Source organism: Vigna unguiculata, chromosome 10 (assembly GCF_037176805.1).
Source record: "Vigna unguiculata cultivar grain cowpea cultivar isolate G323 ecotype 2 chromosome 10, ASM3717680v1, whole genome shotgun sequence".
Taxonomy (NCBI): domain Eukaryota; kingdom Viridiplantae; phylum Streptophyta; class Magnoliopsida; order Fabales; family Fabaceae; genus Vigna; species Vigna unguiculata.
In genome coordinates, this window is record NC_140801.1 from 41,055,547 (window position 1) to 41,073,777 (window position 18,231).

The 18,231-nt window shown below is 38.3% G+C and overlaps 1 pseudogene; it reads left to right on the forward strand.

Annotated features, from left to right (window-relative positions):
- Nucleotides 1-1,292: 1,292 nt before the first annotated feature.
- Nucleotides 1,293-9,508, forward strand: LOC146883217 (uncharacterized; annotated as a pseudogene).
- Nucleotides 9,509-18,231: the final 8,723 nt, after the last annotated feature.

The window sequence follows — 18,231 nt, forward strand, 5'->3', positions numbered from 1 at the left end:
GTCATTAGGAGCGTTTGGTTCGTCGAGCTCGTCAAAGTTGTCATGTTTGTCCAAGTCATTGGGCTCGTCCGAATCGTCAGACCCGTCTGAATTGTCGAGCCAATTCCAATATTGATAATGTTAATTTTTACCATTATCCAAGCTATATTTCATTAGCAAAATCATCTCTTCCAAAGTTTTTAACCTACTTAATCCTCAATTTTACCTTACTTTTGTAAATAAATACATTTTGGGTTACATTTATCTAAATATACCACTAATCCCCATTTTTTGTGTCCTTTTTGTAGATGGGAAGCTTTGTCCAAAAATCCAGATTAATGAGTGACCCGAAATAGCAAGGAGAAGAAGAAAAATGTCAACAGGAAGCGCTTGGCGACACGCCAGGCGGAACAGACCGCCAGTCAAGCGCCAACCAAGCGCCAGCCAGGCGCCCCTGTTACGAACCGCCTGGCGGTAACTGGAAACTCTTGTGTAAATGCAAATGTTTTGATTATATATATGACTCTTTCATTAATTGCTAGTCTTCTTATTTCTTCACTTAAAGCTTGCATTGATTTAGCCATCTCTTGCATGATTTTTGGTTCATTGGGTGTGAAAATATCTTTTGAAACCTAGATTTGGAATAAGAGAACTCAATGGAGCTTGTACCTAGGAATGGGGCTTGACCCATTGGTTGTCTTAAACCTTTGTGCATAAAGCAAATTTGCTTATTAAGAGTTCAAGGAATTGACTTTTAATAAGGAAATTTAGGCTCAATCTATTAAGGAATTAGGGTTTGAGTAATATTGTGGGTTGGCATTAGCATATTAATGAAGAGGATGTTAAATTGCAGTTGCATGAGAGCATAGTTGGTGAATTCTAACTCCGGCAATATCAAGTCATATCATTTCTAATCTTTTCCATTCACTAAGTGTCTTTAACTTCCAAAGTTCAATTTTAATTATTTATGCAAAGTTTAATTTCATACATTGAAACTCAAAATATGGATTTATTCATTAGTTTAAATTAGTCACTAATTATGCAAATATTTAGTATACACGAGTCTCTTGGGAAACGATATCCCGGTCTTACCGGTTACTACTTGCGCGACTTGGTACACTTGCCAAAGTCTTAACAAGTTTTTGGCGCCGTTGCCGGGGACCCGTATCTAATACTCGACTTTTGTGTGATTTCTGACTTATTTAGACTTAAATTCTTTTGTGCATATTTACAGTTTTTGTTTACTTTTATACGCACATTAATTTTGGGCTAACTTGTAGTTCGAGCTTGCTTTTGTTGTTGCTCTATAGTTTATGCAGGGTAGGATCCGTACAAGGAGGACTGCATCTTCAGAACCACTCCTTGTTGATCCCGAGATAGAGAAAACTGCCCGCAGAAACAATAGTGCCACAAGGAGAAGACGAGCTCAAGCACAACAAGTTGCCCATCACTCTTCTGCTTCAGACACTCTTTCATCTACTTCTCAGAATCCTGATCCTTTTCCAGAAGAAGAAATGGCAGACAATCCTCATGGTGATGGTAGAGGTCGTGAAAGACGCACTTTGGAAGATTATGCAGCGTTCACAAGCCATATTAACTTCAACAGTATTGCTAGGCCAACTGTCAATGCCACCAACATGGAGATGAAGCCAGCTCTTATTCATCTGGTGCAGAGTAATCAGTTCAATGGCCTATCTCATGAGAATCCCTACACTCATCTGGCCACATTCTTGGAGATATGCAATACTGTGAAGATCCATCAAGTTCCTGATGAAGCCATACGCCTGAGTCTCTTCCCGTTCTCACTAGCAGGACCTGCAAAAGCCTGGTTGAATTCCTTTCCTGAAAATAGCCTCACTAACTGGGATGATGTGGTTGCAAAGTTCTTGAGCAAATATTTTCCCCAGTCTAAGGTTAATAAGGGAAAAAAGGAAATCTCGGCATTTCAACAAGATATGGATGAGTCCTTGGGCCAAGCATGGGATAGATTCAAGGGACTGCTGAGGAAGACTCCCATTCATGGGTTTGATCAACCTACACAGCTTACTCTTTTCTTGGCAGGTCTTAAATCCCAATCAAAGTTGATGTTAGATGCCTCTGCCGGTGGGAGTATCAAGTGGAAGACGCCAGAGGAAGCTTATGAGTTAATAGAGAATATGGCCGCCAATGATAATGAAGCTTACACTAAGAGAGCCCATTCTCAAAAGAAGGGTATTCTAGAGCTTCAATCTCAAGATGCTCTATTGGCTCAAAACAAGATTATGACTCAGCAGCTGGAAGAAACTGTCACAACTTCCTCAAGAGCTTCAAAATGCCTCTATAGCTCAACTCCAACAAGTGCAAAGTTGTGAGTTATGTGGAGGAAACCATACTAATGGGCAATGTGCTATGCCAAGCACATCTCAAGAGGAAGTTAGTTATATGGGCAATCAAGGTCGACCAGGGAACTATAACCAAGGATGGAGACCTCATCAAAACATGGGCCAAGCAGGACCTTCCAATAGGCCCCCACATCAACAAACTTATCAACATCCTTCTTTGTCTGATAGAAAATCCAAGCTTGAAGACATGATGCAGCAATTCATGCAAATGTCAATTCAGAATCAGAAGAACACCGATGCCTCAATTAAAAACTTGGAGGTGCAAGTGGGGCAATTGGCCAAGCAAGTGGCGAATCAACAAAATAGTTCATTTTCCGCCAACAACGAAGCCAATCCCAAAGAGCAATGCAAAGAGGTGGTCACAAGAAGTGGTAAAGAAGTGGGGTTGAATGCTAAAGGAAGTGATGAAGCTAAAGCCAAGCCCAATGATAAAGGAGAAGAAAAAGATGAGGAAGAGATAAATGAGGAAATTGTTGTAGAAGAGGAAGAGAATAAAATTGAAAATAGAGAAAATGAGAAAAAGAAGGAAGTGGCAATAAAGCCACCACCAGTGAAGACTCTCCCATATCCTCTTAAGCCTTCTAAGAAAGATAAAGAAAGGCAATTTGCAACGTTTCTGGACATTTTCAAGAGGCTTCAAATCAATATTCCCTTCTCAGAAGCCTTGGAGCAAATGCCAACCTATGCAAAGTTTATGAAGGAAATCCTCACAAAGAAGAGAAGATTTATTGAAGAGGAAACCATAGAACTAGAGGCTGGATGCAGTGCTATCATTCAGAAGATGTTGCCTCCAAAGTTTAAGGATCCTGGCAGCTTTACACTTCCAGTCACAATTGGGAGCCTAGCTGTGGGGAAGGCCTTACTTGATTTAGGTGCTAGCATCAACTTGATGCCTCTTTCTATGCTCAAGAAGATTGGGGAGTTGGAAATCAAGCCCACTCGAATGACATTGCAACTGGCAGATAGGTCAATCAAATACCCCCACGGAGTAGTGGAGGATGTGCTAGTTAAAGTTGACAAGTTCCTATTCCCAGTGGACTTTGTTATAATGGAGATGGAGGAGGATGTTGAAGTTCCTCTCATATTGGGGAGGCCATTTATGAAGACTGTAAGAGTGCTAATTGATGTTGATGATGGCAAACTCACAGTGAGAGTTCAAGATGAAGAAGTGAACTTCAATGTCTTTGAAGCCATGTCTCACCCAAAAGATATTGGAGGATGCTTCAGAGTTGATATGCTTGATGAAGTGCTCATGAGCTCCAAGAAAGATCTACATGCCTCATCTCCTCTAGAGAAAGCTCTACTTGATGCCTTTGAGACTCTCAATGATGAGGAGGAGAAAGAGATTGATGAGTGTTTAGCCAATCTTGACGCTTTTAAGGAAATCCCTCCTCATGAGGCGAAGATGGAAGACTTGAAGGGTGAGAATGAAGTCACAGAGCCAAAAGTGGAGTTGAAGATGTTGCCCCAACATTTGAAGTATGTGTTTCTTGAAGGGGGCAACAACAAACCTGTGATTATCAGTAGCTCCTTATCACCCTCAGAAGAAGAAAAGTAGATTGAGGTGTTAAAAGTCAACTCAGGAGCCATTGGTTGGTCCATATCTGATCTGAAGGGAATCAGTCCCTCCTACTGCATGCATAGAATCTTCATGGAGGAGGATTTCAAGCCAGTGGCACAACCTCAGAGAAGGTTGAATCCTGTGATGAAAGAGGAGGTGAGAAAGGAGGTATTGAAACTCCTAGATGCTGGGATTATCTACCCAATCTCTGATAGTGCATGGATGAGTCCAGTGCAAGTGGTTCCCAAGAAGGGCGGCATGACAGTGGTTCGTAATGATAAGAATGAGTTGATACCCACACGAACTGTGACCGGCTGGAGGATGTGCATAGATTACAGAAAGCTGAACAAGGCCACAAGGAAGGATCACTTCCCTCTTCCTTTCATGGATCAAATGTTAGAGAGATTGGCAGGTCAAGCTTTCTATTGCTTTTTGGATGGCTATTCTGGTTATAACCAGATTGTGGTGGACCCTAAAGACCAAGAGAAGACCGCCTTCACTTGCCCTTTTGGTATCTATGCTTACAGAAAGATGCCATTTGGGCTTTGCAATGCACCAGCTACATTTCAACGATGCATGTTGGCTATTTTCTCCGACCTTGTGGAGAAGTGCATAGAGGTCTTCATGGATGACTTCTCGGTGTTTGGAAGTTCATTCGATCTTTGCTTGGCAAATCTGGAAGTTGTGCTCAAGAGATGTGTTGAAACCAATCTCATTCTCAATTGGGAGAAATGCCATTTCATGGTGACTAAAGGGATTGTCTTGGGCCACAAAATATCTTCCAAGGGCATTGAAGTGGACAAAGCAAAGGTGGATGTCATTGAGAAACTCCCACCACCAACAAATGTGAAGGGAATCCGGAGCTTTCTTGGACATGCGGGTTTCTACCGACGCTTCATCAAGGATTTCTCCAAGATAGCCAAGCCATTGAGCAACTTGCTCAATAAGGATATTTCCTTTAATTTTGATGCTGAATGTTTAAATGCTTTCAATCTTTTGAAAACCAGCCTAGTCTCCGCACCCATAATCATTGCACCTAATTGGGAACTTGATTTTGAACTTATGTGTGATGCAAGTGATTATGCGGTTGGGGCGGTTTTGGGGCAAAGAAAGAATAAAATTTTTCATTCCATACACTATGCTAGTAAAGTCCTTAATGAACATCAAGTGAATTATGCAACTACTGAAAAGGAGTTACTAGCAATAGTGTATGCCTTGGAAAAATTTCGTTCTTATCTCATTGGTTCTAGAGTAGTGGTTTACACTGATCATGCTGCAATTAAATACTTGCTTACTAAACCTGATTCTAAACCTAGACTCATTAGGTGGATTTTGTTGTTGCAGGAATTTGATCTTGAGATTAAAGACAAGAAGGGTTGTGAAAATCAAGTGGCAGACCATCTGTCAAGACTGGTGAATGAAGAGGTGACCACACTGGAGCAGGAAGTGTTAGAAGAATTCCCTGATGAAAAGCTGCTCCTAGTATCTAATAGACCTTGGTTTGCAGAAATGGCAAACTTTAAGGCTGCTCAAGTTGTTCCTGAGGATATGAGTTGGCATCAGCAACAAAAGCTGTTCAGGGAAGCAAAATACTATGTGTGGGATGATCCTCATCTTTTCAAGATTGGGGCAGACAATCTGTTGAGGAGATGTGTGTCTGAAGAGGAGGCAAGAGATATCTTGTGGCACTGCCACAATTCACCCTATAGAGGACACTACAGTGGAGAAAGAACAGCTGCAAAGATTCTACAATCTGGGTTCTATTGGCCGAGCATTTTCAAGGATTCTCATGCACATGTGAAACACTATGACAAGTGCCAAAGAACAGGGAGTATCTCCAGAAGGAATGAAATGCCTTTGCAGAACATACTCGAGGTTGAAGTGTTCGATTGTTGGGGTATTGATTTCATTGGCCCCTTGCCTTCCTCATTCTCTAAGGAGTATATTTTGTTGGCTGTGGACTATGTCAGCAAATGGGTGGAAGCTGTTGCCACGCCCACAAATGATGCTAAGACAGTCATCAAGTTTCTCAAGAAGAACATATTCTCCAGATTTGGTGTCCCAAGAGTCTTGATAAGTGATGGAGGTTCTGACTTCTGCAACACTCAGTTGAAGAAAGTCTTGGAGCACTACAATGTCAGACACAAAGTTGCCTCTCCCTACCATCCTTAGTCAAATGGACAAGCAGAGGTGTCAAATAGAGAAATCAAGAGGATCCTTGAGAAGACAACTTCTTCCTCAAGAAAGGATTGGTCTATTAAGTTAGACGATGCTCTGTGGGCCTATAGGACAACATTCAAGACTCCAATTGGGTTGACTCCATTCCAATTGGTATATGGGAAGGCTTGTCATCTTCTGGTGGAATTGGAGCACAAAGCCTATTGGGCCATGAAGTTCTTGAATTTTGATCCATCCTTGTCAGGGGAGAAGAGGAAGCTACAACTTCATGAGTTGGGAGAAATGCGACTCAATGCCTATGAGTCCTCCAAGAGCTATAAAGAGAAAGTGAAGGCCTATCATAAGAAGTTGGTGAAAAGAGATTTCAAACCCGGTCAACAAGTGCTTCTGTTCAACTCAAGATTCAAATTATTCCCAGAGAAGTTGAAATCCAAGTGGTCAGGCCCATTTACCATCAAAGATGTCAAAGCTTATAGGGCAATTGAAATTGAGGACCCTTCCTCACAAAGGAGTTGGGTAGTGAATGGCCAAACGCTCAAGCCTTATTTGGGTGGTGAAGTTTTAAGGATGACCACCGTCATGCACCTCAGTGAAGCTTAAGCGTCTTACCCGTCAGGCTCGTGACGTTAAACAAGCGTTTCCTGGGAGGCAACCCAGTGCTCTAAACTCATTTTAGCTTTTAATTTTCGTTTTTAAGATAGCTTTGTGTTTTTATGCATGTGTGAAGTGTGTTAGCATAGATTGTTGTGTTTTATTTGATGTTTGAACTTTGTGCTAAATTTGTTGCATGCATTTGTGAATTTGTGAAAGCATAGCCTAGAATGTTGTTAAGCATGTTTAGTTTTAGGATGTGATAGCATGTGTTTGTTGTTGCATTTTGGATGGAGTTCAACCTTTATGCATCATAATTTATGGTAGTGTAAAGTTGGTTGTTTGTGAGAATAAGAGTAACATAGTTGTGTCGTGAAATCATGTCTTAAATTAAGTTGTGCATTTGTTAAGTGAATTGAATGTTTTGCTTGAGTGTGAATGCTTGCTTTGAAGTTGAAAAGCTTGAAAAATTATGTGTGCAAGAGTGAAAGGTTGGTGGGAGCACAATTGAGTCAAAACCAACCCAACCAATAGCCAAAAACACGAAATTTCCACCACTGCAGCCTAACCGCCTGGCGGTCAATACTCTCCCGCCTGGCGATAGCAAAAAATTCAACCCCTGGGAGCATTCCAGGAGCTAGCCGCCTAGTGGATCCCTAGCGCTTGCCTGGCGCCATACCAGAAAAAGAGGTCCAGAGTGATTTTACTGGTATACCTCCTGGCGGCTCGGGACCTACCGCCAGGCGGTAGCGTTGCACGAGGTCTGCTGAGCTTTTTAATTGTGTTTTTTTCAGCTGGCCCAATCCCTCACCCTAACTTTCACTCACGCCTGGCGCCGCTGCCCTCACACTCTCACCTTGCAAAACCCTAACTCTCAATCTCACTCTCTAATTCCCAATTCCTTTCCTAATTCCAACATCCTAGCTTCCAATTTAACCCATTCTCGTGCCTTAGTCTCACTCCCACTACACTTCCAGCCACACTCTCGCCAGGCGATCGCGACTCTGCCCCCTTAACACGCACCATCTCCTCTTATACACTCATCCAATCTCACTTCTTGCATTTCAATCTTGCATTCCACTCAAGTAAAGCTTCTTTCTTCTACTATTTTCGTTTTATCATATTTGATTTACTCCATAGTTGATTCACTAGTTTAGGGTTCACTTTGCTTTGATGTTCCTTGTTATTGAACTACCATTATGATGCTTTTGGACTGTCATTGCTTTACATTCCCTGGATTGTTGTTTTTGGACTACCTTTGTGATGGTTTATGTGCTGTCTGTGCTGCAATTTTCAAAAGTCCTTGGCTGTGCTGTTTTGTACCGCCTGGCGGTGGCCATTTTGGCCTGTTTTTCCGCCAGGCAGTGGCGCCTGCAGTGCTCACTGTTGCAAGCTAGCGCCTGGCGGCAGTTTTGGAGGGGCCAGGCGGTGGCCCCTGTTTTTGCCTCTTTCTTTGATTTTCATGTGATTGTAGCTTGGGTTGTGAGGCACCAATGCTACAATGGTTTTTGCATCTGAATGACTTGACATTTTGTTGCTCTAGTTTAGTCTTTAGATGCAATTAACTCTCTTTTTGATTGAATCTCTCACTCCAATGCTAACTTTAAATTGCCTCTTTGTACCAATGTTTATTTTGCAGATGGCATCCTCCTCAAATCCCAAAAGAATGAAGACCACCGTTGGCAACCCTTCGAAAGGGCAAAAGCGAAAGGAGATAATTTACTCTCATTACTTCCTCACAAAGGATAATGAGGACCGCTTCCAAGTGGTCATGCAACGAAAGTTGGTGGCAGAGAGGAAAGTGATTCTTAAGCCCGGGGAGGTCAACGAATTTTAGCTGGAGTTGATCAGGCGTGGCTGGGAAAGGCTGGGTAGCTATCCTAGCACTTTTAGTGTAACCTTGGTGAAGGAATTTTATGCTAATGCCAAGGTTACCACCTCAGTAGCCCCCACCTTTCTCAGTTATGTGCGGGGGAAAAGGGTGCCCTTTGATGCTGACACGATCAATGAGTTTTTGGGCACCCAGCTGGCTGATGATGTGGAGTGCCAGTTTTCAGTGTTGGATGATGAGGGCGTGGCGCCTGGAGAGCTGATCCAAGCACTCTGCTTGGCGGGTGAAGGATTTCACAAGGGTACGATTCAGAGAGGTTCCCTTCACCCCTTGGCCTGCTTCTGGTCAGCATTTGTGCACGCCAACATCTCCCCGTGCTCCCATGTGTCTGATCTTACAGAGGAACGCGCCACCATTTTATACACTATCCTGACAGGGCGGGTGATGGATGTAAGGCAGTTTATTGCAAATGAGATCCACCGGTGTGCCAACGCCGCTGGCAAGGCTGCTCTTGGCCATCCCTCTCTCATCACCCATCTTTGCAGCCTGGCAGGGGTGGATATTTCTGTACCCCCGTTGGAGAAAGCAACGCAGGACCTGGACTTTTCATATTTTCAGAGGTTCTGCTCAGTTGCTCCCAGACCCAGGAGGCACCATCAGCCACAGGCAGAGCCTGAGCCAGAGCCCGAGCCCGAGGCAACACCCACCATTGACATGCGGTTGCAGGCTTTGGAGGCCAAGCTCGACCACCTTCGGCTCCTGGAACCCCAGATGCAAGCCTTATACCGGATGGGGATGGCCAATGCTGACATGCTTAGGGGCATCTCCCTAACTATTCCTGAGTTGCACACCCCATCAGCTGAGGAGTTTGCTGCCACTGTTGCTTGGCCTGCGGCCCAGGCCACTACTACTGGGGGAGGTGGAGCCTCAGCTGCTGCAGAGGATGAGGATGAGGAGCTAGACGAAGAGGGCGAGGATGACGCCTGAGCACTTGGAGAGAGTGATTCACTTTTTGCAGGACTTGTTTTGTTGATAGTCCTGATTTATTTTATGCTTTTAGTTTTCAGTCTTAACTTTCTTTTGATAGTATTGAACTTTTTAGCATAGTGTAGAACTTTGTAACTTGGTTGTGGTGAACTAATCTTTTACATTGAATTACTACTTTTCATGATCATCTTTTGTGCTTGTTATGAAATGATGTTGAATTGGCTTGTGAGCATGAGCTTGTGGTTGTTCTCATTTTGATATAGTGATGCTTGAGTTTAATTGTGATCAATGATTTTGGCATATGTTGACAATTGTGGAACCCAAATACCCTGTGAGAGATTGTGCCCCAGAGTTGATTTGTGTGAATGCTATCATTGTGGACTCATAATTGACTTTGCTTGAGTTCAATTGTTATTCATTTACTTGCATGCTACAGGTGATCAAGGTCATCTTTCTTTTTCTTGTTACATAATTGAGCCAATCCTTTTTAAGTTGATTTTTTGTGCAAATCCTTTGAGTCTTCTTTGAGCCTTAAAGATAATATGTGTCATTCCTTGAACCTTGAGCATAGTGAAGATTTTGACTACCTTACTTTGAGCTTGAGAGAGCAAATGATTGTTAGTCATGAGTATGGTTCAAGTTTGGGGGAATTATTGCTAATACAAGGGAGCATGGGAAAATTTGTAAAGTTTTTGGTTCAATTCAAAAAAAAAAGAAAAGAAAAGAAAAGAAAATTGGTGCAAGCAAGTTGGGAATTGGTTTCATTGGTTCAATAGAGAAGGGAGAAAAATACTTTCATGATTTGATTAGTTGCTCTCTTAGCTCAAGGTACTTTTGTTATCCTGAAAAACCAAATTTCCTTCTTAGCCTAGCCACGATACAAGCCATAAAAGACCTTGTGATGATAGCATGCTTGTGAAAGTTTTAGCCATTTTGAACAAAAAGCAAAGTTAAATTGTGTGACATTGTGATGGTAGAGAGAATGTTGTTTATATCTATACACTAGTGGGCTTGAGTGAAACACTTGTTCTTGTGAGAAGTGGTTCCCATTGATCAAGGAAACATTTTGCCATGATTGTTGATCCCTTATAAACTCTTGCATGCACTTGTGATATTTTTGTTTTGTGAACACCATAGCTTTAGTTTGCCTTGCTAATGAAACACATGTGCTACACAATCTTTCAAATAAGAGCAAGCACAATTGACATATGTTTTCTTGATTTACTAGATCATTGCAATTGTGTTGTTCATCTAGGCCAAGTTACCTTTTTGCTTGAGGACAAGCAAGGTTTTAAGTTTGGGGGAGTTGATAATGTTAATTTTTACCATTATCCAAGCTATATTTCATTAGCAAAATCATCTCTTCCAAAGCTTTTAACCTACTTAATCCTCAATTTTACCTTACTTTTGTAAATAAATACATTTTGGGTTACATTTATCTAAATATACCACTAATCCCCATTTTTTGTGTCCTTTTTGTAGATGGGAAGCTTTGTCAAAAAATCCAGATTAATGAGTGACCCGAAATAACAAGGAGAAGAAGAAAAATGTCAACAGGAAGCGCCTGGCGACACGAAGCAAGCGCCAGGCGGAACAGACCGCCAGTCAAGCTTCAACCAAGCGTCAGCCAGGCGCCCCTGTTACGAACCGCCTGGCGGTAACTAGACACCACCGGGCGGTAGCTGCCAGTTTTGCCCCCTATTTGCTCAATACCGCCTGGCGGTGAGACCCTTCCGCCAGGCGCCAGTGTTCGCTGATGTGGCAAGTTGGCTCCTTTTCTTCTGTTTCGCGAGGGGAAAAGGATCTTTGGCATTTTGGAGGCACGAAGAACACATTTGGAGAGCTTGGAGGAGTGCTAGGGCTTGTGGGAACAACTCCATCTTCCTCTTTGTATCTCTTTCTCTTCCATCTCTTCCATTTTTAAGCTTGAGCTCTCCATGGTAATGGAGAGCTAAACCCATATTTGTTGGGGTTAGATGTAGCCACGAAACTCTTGTGTAAATGCAAATGTTTTGATTATATATATGACTCTTTCATTAATTGCTAGTCTTCTTATTTCTTCACTTAAAGCTTGCATTGATTTAGCCATCTCTTGCATGATTTTTGGTTCATTGGGTGTGAAAATATCTTTTGAAACCTAGATCTGGAATAAGAGAACTCAATGGAGCTTGTACCTAGGAATGGGGCTTGACCCATTGGTTGTCTTAAACCTTTGTGCATAAAGCAAATTTGCTTATTAAGAGTTCAAGGAATTGACTTTTAATAAGAAAATTTAGGCTCAATCTATTAAGGAATTAGGGTTTGAGTAATATTGTGGGTTGGCATTAGCATATTAATGAAGAGGATGTTAAATTGCAGTTGCATGAGAGCATAGTTGGTGAATTCTAACCCCGGCAATATCAAGTCATATCATTTCTAATCTTTTCCATTCACTAAGTGTCTTTAACTTCCAAAGTTCAATTTTAATTATTTATGCAAAGTTTAATTTCATACATTGAAACTCAAAATATGGATTTATTCATTAGTTTAAATTAGTCACTAATTATGCAAATATTTAGTATACACGAGTCTCTTGGGAAACGATATCCCGGTCTTACCGGTTACTACTTGCGCGACTTGGTACACTTGCCAAAGTCTTAACAAGTTTTTGATATTTGGGCCCATCTTTATCGTCGTGTTGGTCCAGGTCGTTTGGTCCGACCGGATGGTAGGGCCCATTTGGATCGTTGGGTTGTTCCAGTCGTCGAGCTCGTTCAAGTCATTGGACCCGTCAGTGTCGTCGAGCTCGTCCTGGTCGTTGTTCTTGTTGGGTTGTCAAGCATGTCCGGGTCGTTGGGCCTATTTGGGTCGTTGTACTTGTTCGGGTCGTCGGGCCCGTCTAGATCGTCGGGCCCGTCCCATAGATAATAATATATTTTAAAAAATAATATATTTTTCATGTTGAAGATGAAAGTCCATGGGTTGGCCTTGACCCACATGGATTTTGTTGGGTTTTTGACCTTGTGGGCTTCTTTGATGGGGTTTTTTTTTATTGTGGGCTTTTTTGGCCCTAGCCCTCATGGGTCAGGACCAAGCCCTGTGGGCTAGGCCAAATTGACACCTCTAACGATAATGTAAAATGACTAAAATATCCCTTTTCATTGTACTATACCATATCACCACCACTATTGTTGTTATATTTCTTTCTCAATTGCAATTATTAAGATGAAGAAGATGAAGAACTCATTCCAAAAGAAATAGTTTGTTTTGAAATTTATTATATTATGTTACAAGAACTTTGTTCCATAAGTTATATTGAAATTTCGAAATAAAACGCATTCCATGTGTTTCGAAAAGTTATTTCTAGAAAGTTCATTTTGGAATGTTTGTTTTAAGAAGATATTGTATATGTTTTGGGAAAAAGTATGTCAACCAAAGAAGGTATGAGGTTAGGAGTTAAGGGCCTAACATTATTTAATAAAGCGTTTTTAGTAAAGTGGAGATAAAGACTAGGAACATAGACACATGAACTTTGGAAAGATGTTTTAGAGGCAAAATATGGATTGTGGAAGAGTTTGAATAGTACATACGACACATCAAAGGAATCCGAGTGGTGGAAGAATCTAAGGAAGGTGTGTAGTGGCGGGAGAGCAAGTAGGTAGGTTGAAAACAATGTCATTTGAAAAATAGGCACAAATGAAAAAAATTAAATTCTAAGAGAATAATTGGGTGGGTGAGGTGCCTCTGAAACACATTTTCCAAGAACTTTTAACAACTCAAATTTTAAGGATGCTTGCATAAGAGATATAGGCATCTAGAAAGAAAATAGATGGGAATGGAATTTGGAGTGGAGAAGAGCATGGTTTGAATGGGAACTAGAACATGTAACAAAATTCTTGCAAACCATAGACATGATTCATGTCAATGGTGTCAATAGTGGACTTGGAAGGGTGGTGAATGATAGGAATGTACTATCAACATACATATAAGTTACTACAAAATAGTGTTGTGGGAGAAAATGCAAACTTCTATGAGCAATAACTTTGGAAAGTTAAAGTGTTACCATATGCATTCTACTTTACAAGAGAAAATTTAGGTTGTCGAAGGGTGGTAATTGGGAGTACAACTTGCGCTTTTTGCAGTCAATGCAAAGAAACACTGGGCCATTTGTTCTTTAGATGCAAGTTTTCAAGCAAAGTATGGAATATGTGTTACATATGGATCGGTGTAAGCTCTCTACATTACCATGCTCCACAACAACACCTTGCAGTTTAGTTTATTACAACTGAATAATAAAGGAAACAAGATGTGGAGGTGTATGAGGGTGACACTTGGGTACAAGATGCAAAGGAAGTGTTTACTTTAGCGCAACCAAAGGTTTGGGCTTGGATAATACATAAAATCCCAAAGGCTAATTTCACATATCCTGATTGGTGTATGAGTCTCGTAACATGTTTGATGATTGTACAATAAGGATTGATGTAAAGATTGCTTAGAGAACAAGTATGGGTAAGGCTAAGTATAGAGACTTAAAAATGTGGTAGGGATTATGTTTATTACATATGTGCTCAATGTATGCAGGTGTTTTAGTATGTCTGCATAAGTTATATACAAGGTCTTATGAAGGAGTACATGACATGATATTGAAGGATTACCTATGAAGTAAGACCTGCTAAGGAAATCAAGAGGTTGCACTTCTTTTTCTATTACAAGGTATGCAGCCAATGAGTGAAGTCAAACACAAAGGTCACGATTTTAGTGGTATTTTCACCCAGATACAATACACACACATAGTTCGCTTCTTAGATTGCTACCTCAAGTTTAATATGACATGCCTTGTGAGTAGAAACTTGTATATTTATAAGGTGTAATATTTATACTATACATACTACTATTTTATAACTAATGTATGAGATTTAGTCATTTATACATACTTTGAGATTATATGAGTTAGAGTATCTTAGTGTTCTATTAGTCTATATATTTTTACTTTCGCTAATTAAAAAATATATGTTTTAAAAAACTTATTCTAACAATTTTATTTTAAATTGTTCATTCTAAATGTATTTCATATATTCAAAAAGTGTGTGAAATTCAAGAATTCCAGAATAACTAATTCTAGAAGATTTTTGGAACACATAATTTAAAAGGTACTTTTACAAATAATAAAATTTCCATTTTAAAAATTATATGAGTGCAATTATAAATTATTGAGACGCAGAAAGATAAAGCCTTATATTTTATTTACTTTCTAATTGATGCATCAAGCTTCCATACATGGACCAGGCCCAATACAAAAGTAATTAAGGGAAGTCTGTTACTTCCTGCACCTCATCATTCTGGATTTTATTTTTTGGAAAGCATTAAATCACATTCCGATTTTTTTTTTTTCTGAAGAGACTCACTCACTCTTATCCTAGAAAAAAAAATTCGGAATATTTGATGGGGTGCAGGAAGAAAGTTGATAGGTGTATGATGAGCAATGCAAAGCTCTAAAGTATAAAGGAAAAGGATAAAGTGTATTTTCTCAATTTTTTTTTCATTTTTTTCATTGCAAAAGTCAAATCTCTCTCTTTTTCTTTTTTGTCACATTTCTTATACATAAATAGTAATGCGTAATTTATCCTCGCTTTTACAATACAAGTCAAGTCTCTCCCTCTTCTTTCACTATTTTGTGTGGTACTTTTTTTTTCCTTGCTCCACCACTATTTACAAAAGTGTCAAAAATTGATTTGAAACATCTATGAGACTCCGTTTGTTAATTAAGTCGTGAACTTATTACCTAATTCATAAATCAAATAAGCTAAATTTAAAGTTAAAACTATCTCTTTAATAATAATTTGTTTTTTGTCGTGTGTAATTCAGATAAAAGATTTAAATTATTTTATAATTATTTGATATATTTCAAATATAATAACATTATAAGTTTTATTATTTTTTTAATTTATATGATTAAATTTTCTATCAAACTTATGATTATCACTATTATCGTATACAATATCTTAAGATTTAATTAAAAGTACATTGAGTGTTTATATATATATATATATATATATATATATATATATATATATATATATATATTAAACTAATTATTTGGACAAGGTCTACTCTAGTGCACATCATATACATATTAGAATTCCCACTGCACTAGTATAACTAACATGAGTTCCGTATTTCTTCTCAAATTTTAAACAGGTAGTAATGGTTACATATAGAAGAATAGATGACGTTAACAAATTGTCATGTATCTTGACACAACTCGTGTCAAAACGGTTAGGGAGTTTTTGAATGTATTCTTGTTGGCCTAAAAGTAGATTCTTATAATCACAATCTTGCCTAATCCATGCCCAAAATTCAACCGCCAACTCTCAAATCTTTCATTCATATTCGTTGCTTACAAGAGACTTCAACTTCTATATGTTCACCTATTGTCTACATAAAATATAAACATCTAATCACGTACATTATAAGAACTTTTATTGCACACATGAGAGACGATGAACCGGTCAAATTTCTTATTAGAGATTGCTTTAACTATACAACAACCTCCATAGTTTGAAAATCCAATTTAGTTTGTTTGGTATCATATATAAAAATTTCACAAATAAAAATCATTTTAAACACTAAATGGTTTACCAAATATAAAATTAAAGGCATAAGAAAAAGTATTGAGATTAAGAGAGTCTATTATTATGTGATTGTGAGAATGGTTGAAGGATATTTTTCAAGATTAGTAATTTTACTCTTTGGATTTGGTTGTTCAGTTTATAAAGTCTTTTTGTAGTCCTTTATTTAATCAGATTAAAGTGGTTGTCATTACTATGATTATTTGGATGAATTGAAGGATGAGAAACCACAATATATTTTAGGATCCAATTGCTTTTACTTTTGCTATTTTTTTAATTAATAGGAAATTGGTGTGTGTGACTATGAATAAATCTAATAAGCATGTGAGTAAAATTTTTCAATATTCAAACTAGGGAGAGTATGGTGGTTTCATTTACATATCTAATATGACAAGTTTTATCTACTAATTGGCTTAAGGTGAATATTGATGGTGCAACTGGGGGTTGTTGTGGTTTATCTACATGTACTAATATTTTTAGAGAAAGTCGAGGTGAATATGTAGATAGTTTTTCAGCTTTGTTAGGAGTGTAGACTTCTATTTATTTCGATTTTACAAAGATCATTTATACTTTGGAGCATGCTTGGAGGGAAAGCTTTTAGAGACTTTGGTTGGAGAGTGATTCTACTTTAGTTTGTCATAGTTTCTTAGATGAATGAGTGTTTCCTTAGAGTTTTAGAGAGAGATGATGTTGGTGTTTGCATTTTTGTAAGCATATGCAATTCAAAGTTTCTCATGTTTTTCATGAGGGAAATCATTGTGTTGATAAGTTATATAATTTGACTTTTATCCCTAGCAAACAATATAAATGGTTAACATTTTACCTTCATGTATTTATTTACAGTTTTTCATAATAGGTTGTTTCATGAAGTGCTATTATTATCATAGGTTTGGTGTGGTTACCCAATGCTTTGTATTCATTTTTTTTTTCTTTTTTCTTTTAATAATTTTTTATGTCATGACAAATGATTGATGGACTTTGAGATGTCAACTAAGATGTCAAAGTTCATAATGATACTTAGCGTGAACATATTTGGAAGAGAAAATGGAGATGATTATTTATAAACATTTTTGTTTAACACATTCATAAACTAATACACTTATTACAAAAGTAAAGTACTTATGTTCAATAAAAAAAAGTGATATTATATTATTAGAATCGCATAACGAAATGTTTGCGTAAGACAAAAACCAAGATGACGAAGGGTGAATTGAGTTATTAATAAATATTTTGCTTTTAAATTTTTTTTCTTTTAATATCAAAGTTTAATGCATAATGTAAGGCTCGAGAATTATGAATACCTATAACATAGTGCTAAACATATGCATATAGCATGCATAATGCTCACTAATTTTAAGATAAAACATGATAAAATCTGAACCCAACTTTTTCATTTTCTATTTACATTCATCAAAGCACATCTTGAGTTTATAGCGAAGATCCTCCCTAATCTTCACCAGATCTTTTAAGATTTATTGAAGAAATTTGAGACACCTCTGATCAAAGCTAGAAATGAAGTGACAACAATTGAATTATGATAAATAATTTTAAAATTTTTTAAGAAATTTGACTGGACTATATATCATTGTTCCTTACTACTTGATTCAACAATTGAATGATATCAATTAGAATGTTTTTGGTCACTATCAAATCCCCACTTTATGAATTATTATAAAGTAAATTGGGCAATCATGCTGAGCTTGGATGCATGAATGATGAGTATTTTTTTCTTTTCCTGCTATGTTATTAGTGCAAATGATAAGTAATTTTAGGTTTTGCTTATATGTTGTAAATTATATTTATGTCATACTTTTTTTTTTTTTCTCTTGCTTTCAAAGGTTACTCTAAAATGAAAATTTCCCCAAAGCCACGTGGTTGTGCTCATGGACTATGGTTACGATCCACTAAAACAATTGAGGTGAAACATGAAATATAAAGAAACACATTGCAAACCTAATCTAAGAATCAATCTACATGAATTATGAATTATGAATGATAAAGTTAAGTAACGTCCTAAAAAAAATTACAAACTCATTACATTATCTTAATATTAGATTGGAAGTCTATCATAGCCAGTATACAAATTAATTCATGATTTATTAGTATTAAATATAT